The 10538-nt window shown below is 35.6% G+C and overlaps 1 protein-coding gene across 2 annotated transcripts in view; it reads right to left on the reverse strand.

Moving 5' to 3' along the window:
• The window catches only part of LOC107699588 (biglycan-like), a 24197-nt gene that overhangs the window by 12394 nt on the left and 1265 nt on the right, over positions 1-10538 (reverse strand). Inside the window, exon 1 of one of the 2 annotated variants that reach the window (XM_016500893.1) lies at positions 8474-8540. The exons of the other annotated variant lie outside the window; for it this stretch is intronic. The gene's annotated coding sequence lies outside the window, so the exon portion shown is untranslated. Of the gene's footprint in view, positions 1-8473; positions 8541-10538 lie in introns of those variants that run through there. 2 annotated transcript variants of the gene reach the window in all.

Genomic DNA, 10538 nt, shown 5'->3' on the forward strand with positions numbered 1-10538 from the left:
TCAGCGATTTCGCAAAACCTGTCGGCGAGTGAAAAATCGGGCTAAAATCGTGCAGTGTGAACTCGGCATAAGTTTCCTGAACTTTGTCTCTGTCTTTTGTGTTTGTCCTCAACTTTAAGAGAAATAGTAATAGATACAGGAAGATTATAATATAATATATCATATAATATATGGATATTCATTATATATAATATATTTTCTATCCTTTGAACCCAAGAAGACCTCCCATGAACTTTACTAAGTTAGATCATGTCTGCTGTAACAACATTACAGCAGGCATATAATATAATATAACATAATATAATATAATATAATATAATATAATATAATGTAATATAATATAATATGATATTATCTAACTTAGCAATAAACAAAAAATGAAGTTCATCTGAGGTCTTCTTGGATCCATAGGATAGAAAATACATATTATATTATATAATATTATATAATATAATATGTATTTTCTATCCTATGGATCCAAGAAGACCTCAGATGAACTTCATTTTTTGTTTATTGCTAAGTTAGATAATATCTGCTATAACATTTGTCATTCAAAGGTGAACAATGAATTGAGGGACACCTCTAAGTCAAAGAACTAGCCTCAGCTCCTATTTATGCATAGCAAACTCACAGTAAAGACTCCCACATTAAGCTTAGAGGGATCCCACACAAATGTGTCCGTTGAGTCCTTTATGTCTCCCATTCCACACAGCGTCTGTGACTAATGAGCATGGATGCTTTTGCCGTTCCCCTTGGCTACTCCTCAATCATCTTCTGTGAACATTCACACTGTTGTCTAGGTCTGAGGCAACAGAGAGATCTTTGAAATGACTACAAACAGACATTTACATTAAAAATTTGTCATGGTGCCTGACAGTTCCCAGAGCTGACCATATGTAGCTGATCCAAACATTTCCTAAATATCAGTTCATCCAAGGTACGCTTTAAAGCCTCCAATGGGATATCCAATGGAATCCCATTCTTTATCCTGACATGCCAACATCTACAGTGGTGTGAAAAAGTGTTGGCCCCCTTCCTGATTTCTTATTTTTTTGCATGTTTGTCACACTTTAATGTTTCAGATCATCAAACAAATTTAAATATTACACAAAGATAATGCAAGTAAATACAAGCTTAAACAGTCCATTCATGCTCGAAAACCCTCCAATGAGGCTGAATTAATGGCTGAATTAAAACAATTCTGCAAAGAAGAGTGGGCCAAAATTCCTCCACAGCGATGTGAAAGACTCATTGCCAGTTATCGCAAACACTTGATTGCAGTTGTTGCTGCAAAGTGTGGCACAACCAGTTATTAGATTTAGGGGGCAATTACTTTTTCACGTAGGGCCAGGCAGGTTTGGACAGCTTTTTTCGCTTAATAAAATAAATAATCATTTAAAAACTGCATTTTGTATTTACTTGCATTATCTTTGTGTAATATTAAAATTTGTTTGATGATCTGAATCTTTTAAGTGTGACAAATATGCAAAAAATTAAAAAAACAGGAAGGGGGCCAACACTTTTTCACACCACTGTATGTGTGTTCCTCTCATATCGTCTGTCCATCTTTCACTTTAAAGTCAAACACATGGGAAAGCGACAGCCGTTTTTTATGCCTCTGACCTGGAATAAAAGCAAAGAGGGAAGAAAATGTACCCATTTGTAAAAATAGTGGCTAAATTATACCGCGCTCCCAAAAAAGGTCTGGTTTGGACTGGCCAGAGGAATGCGAGGAGAGGGCTGAGGCACAATTACACACAAGTCCTTGCATCCTGCTCTTCACGGAAGAGTTTGAAAACTATATGCGTTATTTATGAACACAAGCACCATAATACTGGTAAGTATATGTGCTGTTTTTATGGGATAAAATACTTTTGCACTTCCAAGCAGAAATTCTTTCATTAGAAGCTGCTCAACAAAACGAGGTGTCTTGAGTGGGATCTCAATAGTTATGTTCGCACATATACAAAAATAAACACAATTCTGCATGGCTCCATACTGCAAATAAAATGGTCACAAACGTGACAGAAAGTGTCTAAGAATCAGTACAATCTAATTGGGAAAGCTTTGTCTTTTGAATGTTCTCTGAGCATTCTGAAACAAGTAGTAACATTTAAAAAATGTTAGACGAACATGCAACTTTTTTGTTTCAGAAAAAAAAGATTCCATGAAAGATGTATAAATGACGTTTTTGTGCTAATGTTTTGAGAACATTAATAAAGCCCAGATAACTGAGAACTAACATTCTGTTAATGTTCCTGGAAGAATGTTTGTTCACAACTTTAAGAGAACCTGTTGAGAATGTTACCTGTTAGCTGGGGTAGTGATTCATGAACAAATTACTCTTAAAGGGATAGTTCACCCAAAAATGAAAATTCCCCCATTATTTACTGGCCCTCAAGCCATCCTAGGTGTATATGACTTTCTTCTTTCAGACAAATACACTCGGAGTTATATTAAAAAATGCCCTGGCTCTTCCAAGCTTTATAATGGCTGTGAATGGTGGTCAAGAGTTTGAAGCCCAAAAAAGAGAGAGTAGCGTTCCAGCAGATGAAGTAGTGCTTTTTTGGGGCTTCAAAAAATATCACCATGTCATATACACCTGGCTTGAGGGTAGTAAATCATGGGGTAATTTTCATTTTTGGGTGAACTATCCATTTAAGAACCAGTTCTTTATAATGAGTAAGGATTCACGAAACAGCCTCAAACTCACTGGAGAGTGAATCACTTATCCATTCAGTCATTGATTAGTTCAGAGTCATTACTGATTTAACTGACTTCCTCACTGAAGTGTCTTTTTTGGAGAAGTCTGATTCAAAATGAACCAGAGCCATTGATTTCTAATTTAGTGAGACTTGTATGTTAAGACCTGAGTCAAACCTGTTAGTAAATACACTTGTGAATCCCAAATTGTGACTGTGAGAAAGCAGCCAATAAGCAAAAGTCACACACATCTTGATGCCTTTACAAAAACATACAAACATTAGCTGAAACAAGGATAATCTTTTCCCATGGCATTAGCCAAAAACATCAGTGGACAATCCAAAGCTCACAGCACTTATCACTCCAGTCTAAAGACAGTCCTCTCCAGAACGGTGACTTGAAGAATGGCATGGCCTAGGCATAACAACCACTTCTGCTGCTAATTACACAGCACATACTCCTCAGTGTGGAACGCAGACAGCTATTTCTATCACTCAAAATGTCAGTTAGTTTTAGTTACATGTGACAGAAATTAAGAGAGAGTGGTGGTATACAGATGAGAGAGCAGCTGCTGATGGCAGAAGCAAGGTGAAAGTGAAAGTGCTATATTCTCTTAAGATGACCAGTTGGACCAGAAGTACAGATTTTTACTCGCATTAACAAATTTTCTCTGGCCCCACCTTAGTTTTTAAACACAATGTACACTACTGTTCAAAAGTTTGGGGTTTTCATTTATTTGGTCAAAAATACAGTAAAAAGGGTAATATTGTGAAATATTGTTTTCTGTTTTAAAATATTTTAAATTGTAATTTATTCCTTCAGTGTCACATGGTCCTTCATAAATCATTCTAATATGCTGATTTGGTGCTCGAGAAACATTTCTTATAATCAATGCTGAAAACAGTTAATACTGCTTAATATTATAACAATATTAACTTTTTTTCATAATTCTTTGATAAAATAAAAAGTTTAAAAGAACAGCATTTGAAATAGAAATCTTTTGCAACATTATAAATGTTTTTACTGTCACTTTTGATCAATTTAATGCACCCTTGCTGAAAAAAGTGGTAATTTCTTTACAATAAAAACACAAACAAAAAAACAACACTGACCCCAAACTTTTGAATGGTAGTGTATAATGGTAGTGGATGCCTGATTTCTGTTGATTTGTTTTCCTCTTTGACAAATATATAATATTTAGATCTTGGGCATCAATACATGTATTTTCTCTTAATTAAAACAATTAATTTCTGTCTAAATCTCCACCTAGTCTGGTGTTACTGAAGAAGACAGACAGTAATTAACTTAATGTCAGATTTTAATAATAGAGTGCACAGCAGACGTCTCTTAAGAAATGACAGAGACTGAGCAGTGCCCACACAGAGATCTCTCTGAACACAGCAGCATGTTTCCCATGATTACTGTAATAATAATAATAAAACACAATAACACATTAGCCAAAAAGGGAATTTCCCTCCACACTGTGAGGCGTGTGTTTATGTCTGATTTGTATGTCTTTAAGATTCATTTAAAGAGTTAAGGCTGAAAAACTACAAGCCAAAGACTATGGCATGTCTGCCATTGAGTTGTACACTGAGCTGAAATTTATAAATAAGACAAGAGATTAAACATCTGAGACAACATCACAAGAAATATGAAAGAGTGCTCCATCAGTATCTACTCCTGACCTCCTCACAGGATGTTTTGTTTAAAAGCAAACAGTACAGAGTTTTGTTTTATAACTAGGCGGTTATCATTAGAAATGTTTTTACTGTGGCTTTGTTAAAACTATAACGGATACTAAATTCAGTAGACCTTAGTTAGGGTAGTGCCATGTTCAATTTTTGACAGGAATGCAAATGAGGCTGTGAGGGACAGAAGTACAGTGCGTTCAATGGCTTGTACTGTTGTTTAAAATCATATCAACTGTTCAGCTGACAAAATGACAAAAAACCCTTTCAGTGGACAAAATACGGTAGCACTTTATTTTACAGTCCTGTTCCGCATGTACATACTATGTTCTTATTATAGTAATTTCAAAAATTGGGTAAAGTACTAACCCTAAACCTAACCTTAACCAATGTAGTTACCTTATATTACCATTACTTTCTTAGGTAAGTACACGTAAGTGCACATCCTGTCAAATAAAGTGCAACCCAGAACTGTATAAAACAGTTTGAAAGTTGTAACTTGTGAAAATGATGCGATAGGACCTTAGACTGTAAGTCTATCCATCATAGTCTTGTTTTCATCTGTGCTAAATTAAATATGGCGTCTAACCTTATTAAGGTCTATTATCATAATCAATTACAATCCTTTTTTTTCAATCTGTTTTTTTTTCTTCATGTTTTTCGTACAATCAGTTTTTTCATGTTATGGCCAATAACCAATAAACAGCCTTTATTTAAAAAATCAATTGTTTTTGTAAATCAGTGTTGTTAGATGTTAGAACTATTCCGTTTTTTGAGATTTGATAAAGAAAAACATTTATTTGAACAACAACAATAATAATAATAAAACAAATAAAGTTGGACCTCTATTATCCTCATTGTTAAATGGTTAAATATTTGCTTTATTCTTGCACTGATCCTCTACATTAAAATTAGATAATGGCAAAAGTCATAAAAATAAAATTAAATATCCAATAAATGGCTGATTAAAAAAAAATAACACTAATATCAGCAAATAATATTGTGCGCATGATATGGAAAGTGTACTGATACTCAAATCAACAGCACTGTCTGTGCATTATCTACAGACTGACAGTCTGTGCATTAGTGCTGGGGATTTGTCAGTGACTCTTTTTCTGCAGGTTACATAATTACGCAGTCGCTGACAGATAGTGACTAGTGACAGTTTTCATGAGTGAGTCAATGAATCATTAATTCAACCGATTTAGTGTTTCATTTAGAAACGACGCACCACCATGTTGGCCTAGCAAAACAGACAAAGTAGAGAGTGCCTAAAAAGTTAAGTGTGAGATTGCTTTATTAAAATAACTAATCAAGGTTAATCATCATTCTTTTCCTTTTTATGGAATGAACACACAATGCATTGAAGGTCTACAAATGTGCACTGATAACATTCATAGCAGAATATGTGGTACTTGTGGTGCGTTTCGTCTGTACTCGGAAGTAGGAAATTTGGAGTTCCCAGTATAGGAACTTTTAACTGGATTGCCGGAACTGGAATACTCGGAAACTGCATAAAACCCTGACTTCGGAATCCGAAGTGGCTGCTCAGTACATTAACACTAGGTGAAAGAGTAGTCATATATTGTTTATTAGCACATCTCTTTGTCTATGTTTCAATAAACTCACACAGTACTATACAACTTCTATCTGTGGACATGATACTTCAGCATTATCTGTGAAAAATATGTGCATTTATCAACTCGTATTGCTAACAATTGACATGTCCATCTTGGTTTTCTGACTTGTGTACTGGAATGCGGTCAACTCAATGTGACGTCATTCCCAGCTCCAACATCCGACTTCTGAGCTAAATGGAACGCAGCATTAGCGACCCACAGTATTTCTGGTTTCTGGAGCTGTGGTGGTACAGAAGACAAAAATACTGGGAAACACTACTTGATCTTCAAGTGTGATTGTTAATCAAAAATTCCTTGACCATAAGAAGCTGAATGTTGAGAGTTAAATAGCACTTCTCTAACTGACATACCAAAGTTGGAAGGAGGAAGTTGTTCAGTTTACTGCACTAACCGTGGGAGCCAGTGAACTCACATGACCTCGGTGAATCTGTGGTTGATTACATTAGTTAAGAAAGAAGGATTTCTTTCAAAACAACAGCTTTGTCACATTAAATGTGGTCTGATTGGGAGTTCAATGACACACTTGCTTTCAATGTTCAACAGCCAATAAAAGTCTGACATCAGCAATCAAATATATGAAGATTTCCTATGTAATGTGTTCTCATAATTGAAGTCAATCATCTAAATTCAGCCGTTTTGTCTGTTGCATGCACACATGTATAGGCTACTTACTTTCCCCTCTCTCTCTCTCCTGACAAACCATTGGGTGGTGCTGGTCTCTAGTGCTTGGCTGGAATTAACTGCTGGCTTGACTGTAATTTGTTAACTTCAGTCCCTAAAAAAGCTTCTGCCTGGCAATGTCTATTACTGCCCTGCGTGAATGTGGTGACTGGCACAGCAAGAAGTGAAGGCAGACCTGATCAACAGAGCTGGTTGTTAAAAGAGTTATATTGAGTGTGAAGCAGTATATTGAAAAAAAAAAAAAAAAAAGGATATTGGCCATTTCCACAGTTTTATATATAGGCAATTTGGAGATAAAGTGAGGGTAAATGAAATGGACAAGGACAGAGATGCCCTGAAATTTGTGCTTTGAAACATGTGAGAAATGATTTAAACAATCAAATCAAACTTGTTGTAAATATATCATAAAACCTCATTATAAATCTCATAGTAAAGGTCAAGGTCAAGGTCAAGTTTATTTATATAGCACCTTAAAAGCAACAAGTGCTGACCAAGGTGCTGCACAACCAAAACATCAGAAAAATCAACTAACAAAAGCATTAAGACAATATAAAATTTGAAATCATTAAATAATACAATAAGTAATGCAAGACATCAACAAACAAAGAAACAAACAGAAACAAAACAAAAAAGTATTTTCAAGTTAAGTAAAAGCCTGAGAAAAAAGATATGTTTTAAGAGATGATTTAAAAGAAGATAACGTAGGGGATGATCTGATGGATAAAGGCAAAGAGTTCCAGAGTGTAGGACCAAGAACTGAAAAAGCTCTGTTCCCTTTAGATTTTAAACGAGATTTTGGGACAATCAATAACTTCTGAGAAGACGATCTAAGCGTTCTCACAGGAGAATAGAAATGGAGAAGGTTTGAAATGTAAATTGGGGCAAGACCATGGAGTGCTTTAAAAACTAAAACTAAAACCTTCAAATCAACGCTGAATTTAACAGGTAACCAGTGAAGTGAAGCTAACACAGGGGTAATATGCTCCCTCTTTTTTGTCCCTGTCCCTAGTAAAGGACAGGATTCTTATTATTATTATCATTTTATTATTATAAGAGCATCATGCACCTATTTTTAGGTGATAGTAGTGCAATCATGCAGGGAAAAAACCACGTTATTAAGTAGTGTTCTCATACAGACTATATTTTTATGGATAGACATAAATAGACAGACAGAGAGAGAGAGAGAGAGAGATAGATAGATAGACAGATAGATAGATAGATAGATAGATAGATAGATAGATAGATAGATTAAATTGATTAAATTTAAGGTAGGACGAGAAATATTAATAAATTATAATTGCCACTAAAAATCAAAGTGATAAGCAAAAAGAAGAAAAATATAAGGCAACATTTTCTAATTCTAAGTAGCTTATATCTTTACTTGTTTCTTTACATTTGTGCGCATTCGTTTATAAACTAAAACAAACTCTTTAATGGATTTAAACTTAACACATTAACCACCCAAACACCAGGACATAATTTAGCGCACCAATAACTGCACAACTCGTTCATCATATCTATCATATCTGATAAACAGAGAGCAACAAATGTGCACATGCATACATCTAAACTGAGAACGTTTCACAAGCTTCACAAGCTATGAGAAACTTTATATAGCCTATAAAGAGGTAAATTATGCAAATAATCAAAAACGGGTAAGTAGCTAGTCAAATGAAAATGACAGCACAAAACTAAACAAAAACAAGCAAAATAACCACACAAAAAAAAGCAAAATAATATTAATAATAAAACACTTACCTTAATTTGGGCTGCAATATTTCCACACTTTGAGCTCCTGCGCCGTATTTACCGTATTTACCTGTTATTTGGGCTTTAAAGCAAATATATTTTCTCTTCGGCGTGACTTGGTCTTCTAGTTTTTCTAGTTTTAACTAACTCCGGGTCATCAAGCCTGTATCTGTCAGTGAGGCGGAGAGCGGGACTGGTTTACACGCGGAGGAAATGGGCGCACACAGGCGCGCGCGGGTTTGGGTGGGTTTAACAGTGCCACAAATTCAGCCAACCGGCCGCTCTCATACAGTGATGCGCACTCACACTTATTGCACAACACATTAATGAAACGACTTCTGACACGGTTAAAGTTCCATGATTTAATGATTTTCTATACGTCTTCAAGTGCAATCAAGCTAATGAAGCGGTTTCTCAAAACGTGGACATCAAATTCCTGCATTGATGCCCTGACAAAAATGTCACCATGGTACCCGTCAAGTTTCCGCCAAAATTCCAATTTGCTAGTTTTTGTAATCACAATAAATGAACGTTGCTATATTTGTACTTTCAGATACTTTTCATTTCGATTTTATTTAGCTTTCAAATGGGAAACTTTACAAAATGAAAATTAGTACGTTTTTCTTTCGGTGTTATTTTCACTATTGTACATTTGTACATTTAACAAAAACATAAACTGTTTTAATTTGATCATTTTAATACAGTAATCACTTGAACTTTTAACTTTTACAGTAATAGATCAAGTAATTATGTTTTGCAGGCACAGGTAATTATCAGTGTGACAGGTTTAACTTTGAGGAATGTAATATCCAAAGGTGCCTGAAATTCATCCAAGATCAAATGAATCATTAGGTGTGTAAATATCAATTTTGCTTGTCAAAACCTATTTCATAAGAAACTTAATTTCTTAGAAGTTGAGAGCAAGAGCCTGCCTCTTTCAACAAGCTTATGGAGGGGGAAAAGTATAATCTTATGTAAATGTCAAAAAGTCATACTTATATTTTTCTGCCCTCTCAGCTATTCAGCTATTCCCATAGGCGGAAATCCCGGGGGGGTCGGGGGGGACAGGACCCCCTATCTGAAGGTTGTCCCCCCTAAAAATATGATTAAAAACCACGCTGTGTATTGTAAATAACAATGTTTTATACTTTAAATAACTTTGTAAGTAGTAAAACAACGCAAACGGGGCAAAAATGCGTTTTAAGTTTAGAAACATTTTGAGTCATCCCCCTCCCTTGCCTCACAGTGCTTTGGTCCAAATGCCTGCTTTCCTCTTTTACATCACCTCAGTTGCCGAGTCCCTGGTTTTCCTGCGGAACTGGGCTAATTTAAGGCCCAATACCAATTCTATTTTATACCCCTTCCCCTTGTCCCTTGAAACAGAGTGTCAAGGGGTAGGGGTGAAAATATTCCCCTAAGAATTGGGACACCACTACTATACCATCACAAGTCCGGTGAGCGAGAACAAAGCCAATAGTTGTGGAACTCGACTGTCAAGGCTATTTTATTCACTTAAACATCGGATGAAGTGATTAATTTCTCGTTAATACAGATGATGCCAATGTATTTTTCGATGAGTCCGCTATGTTAGCAATAATAACGTTACCTGCTTGACAGATAGTAATGTCTACAGTCATGGCCAAAAGTTTTGGCAGTGACATAAATTGTGTTTTGCAAAGTTTGCTGCTTCAGTATTTGTAGATTATTTTTCCACATGTTTCTATGGTAGGCCTATACTGAAAACAATGTTAAGCATATCATAAGTTTTAAAAGCTTTTATTGGCAAAAAATATAATGAATCAGTATTTACAGTGTTGACCCTTGTTCTTCATAACCTCTGCAATTCGCTCTGGCATGCTGGATATTAGCTTCTGGGCCAAATCCTGACTGATGGCGATCCATTCTTGCCATATTAGTTCTCGGAGTTGATCACAATTTGTGGGCTTCTGCTTGTCCACTCGCCTTTTGAGGACTGACCACAGGTTCTCTATGGGACTGAGATCCGGGGAGTTGCCTGGCCACGGATCCAAAATTTCAATGTAATGATCTTCGAGCCACTTCTTTATCACTCTTG

This window comes from Sinocyclocheilus anshuiensis, unplaced genomic scaffold (genome assembly GCF_001515605.1).
Source record: "Sinocyclocheilus anshuiensis isolate Anshui unplaced genomic scaffold, SAMN03320099.WGS_v1.1 scaffold879, whole genome shotgun sequence".
Classification (NCBI taxonomy): Eukaryota; Metazoa; Chordata; class Actinopteri; order Cypriniformes; family Cyprinidae; genus Sinocyclocheilus; species Sinocyclocheilus anshuiensis.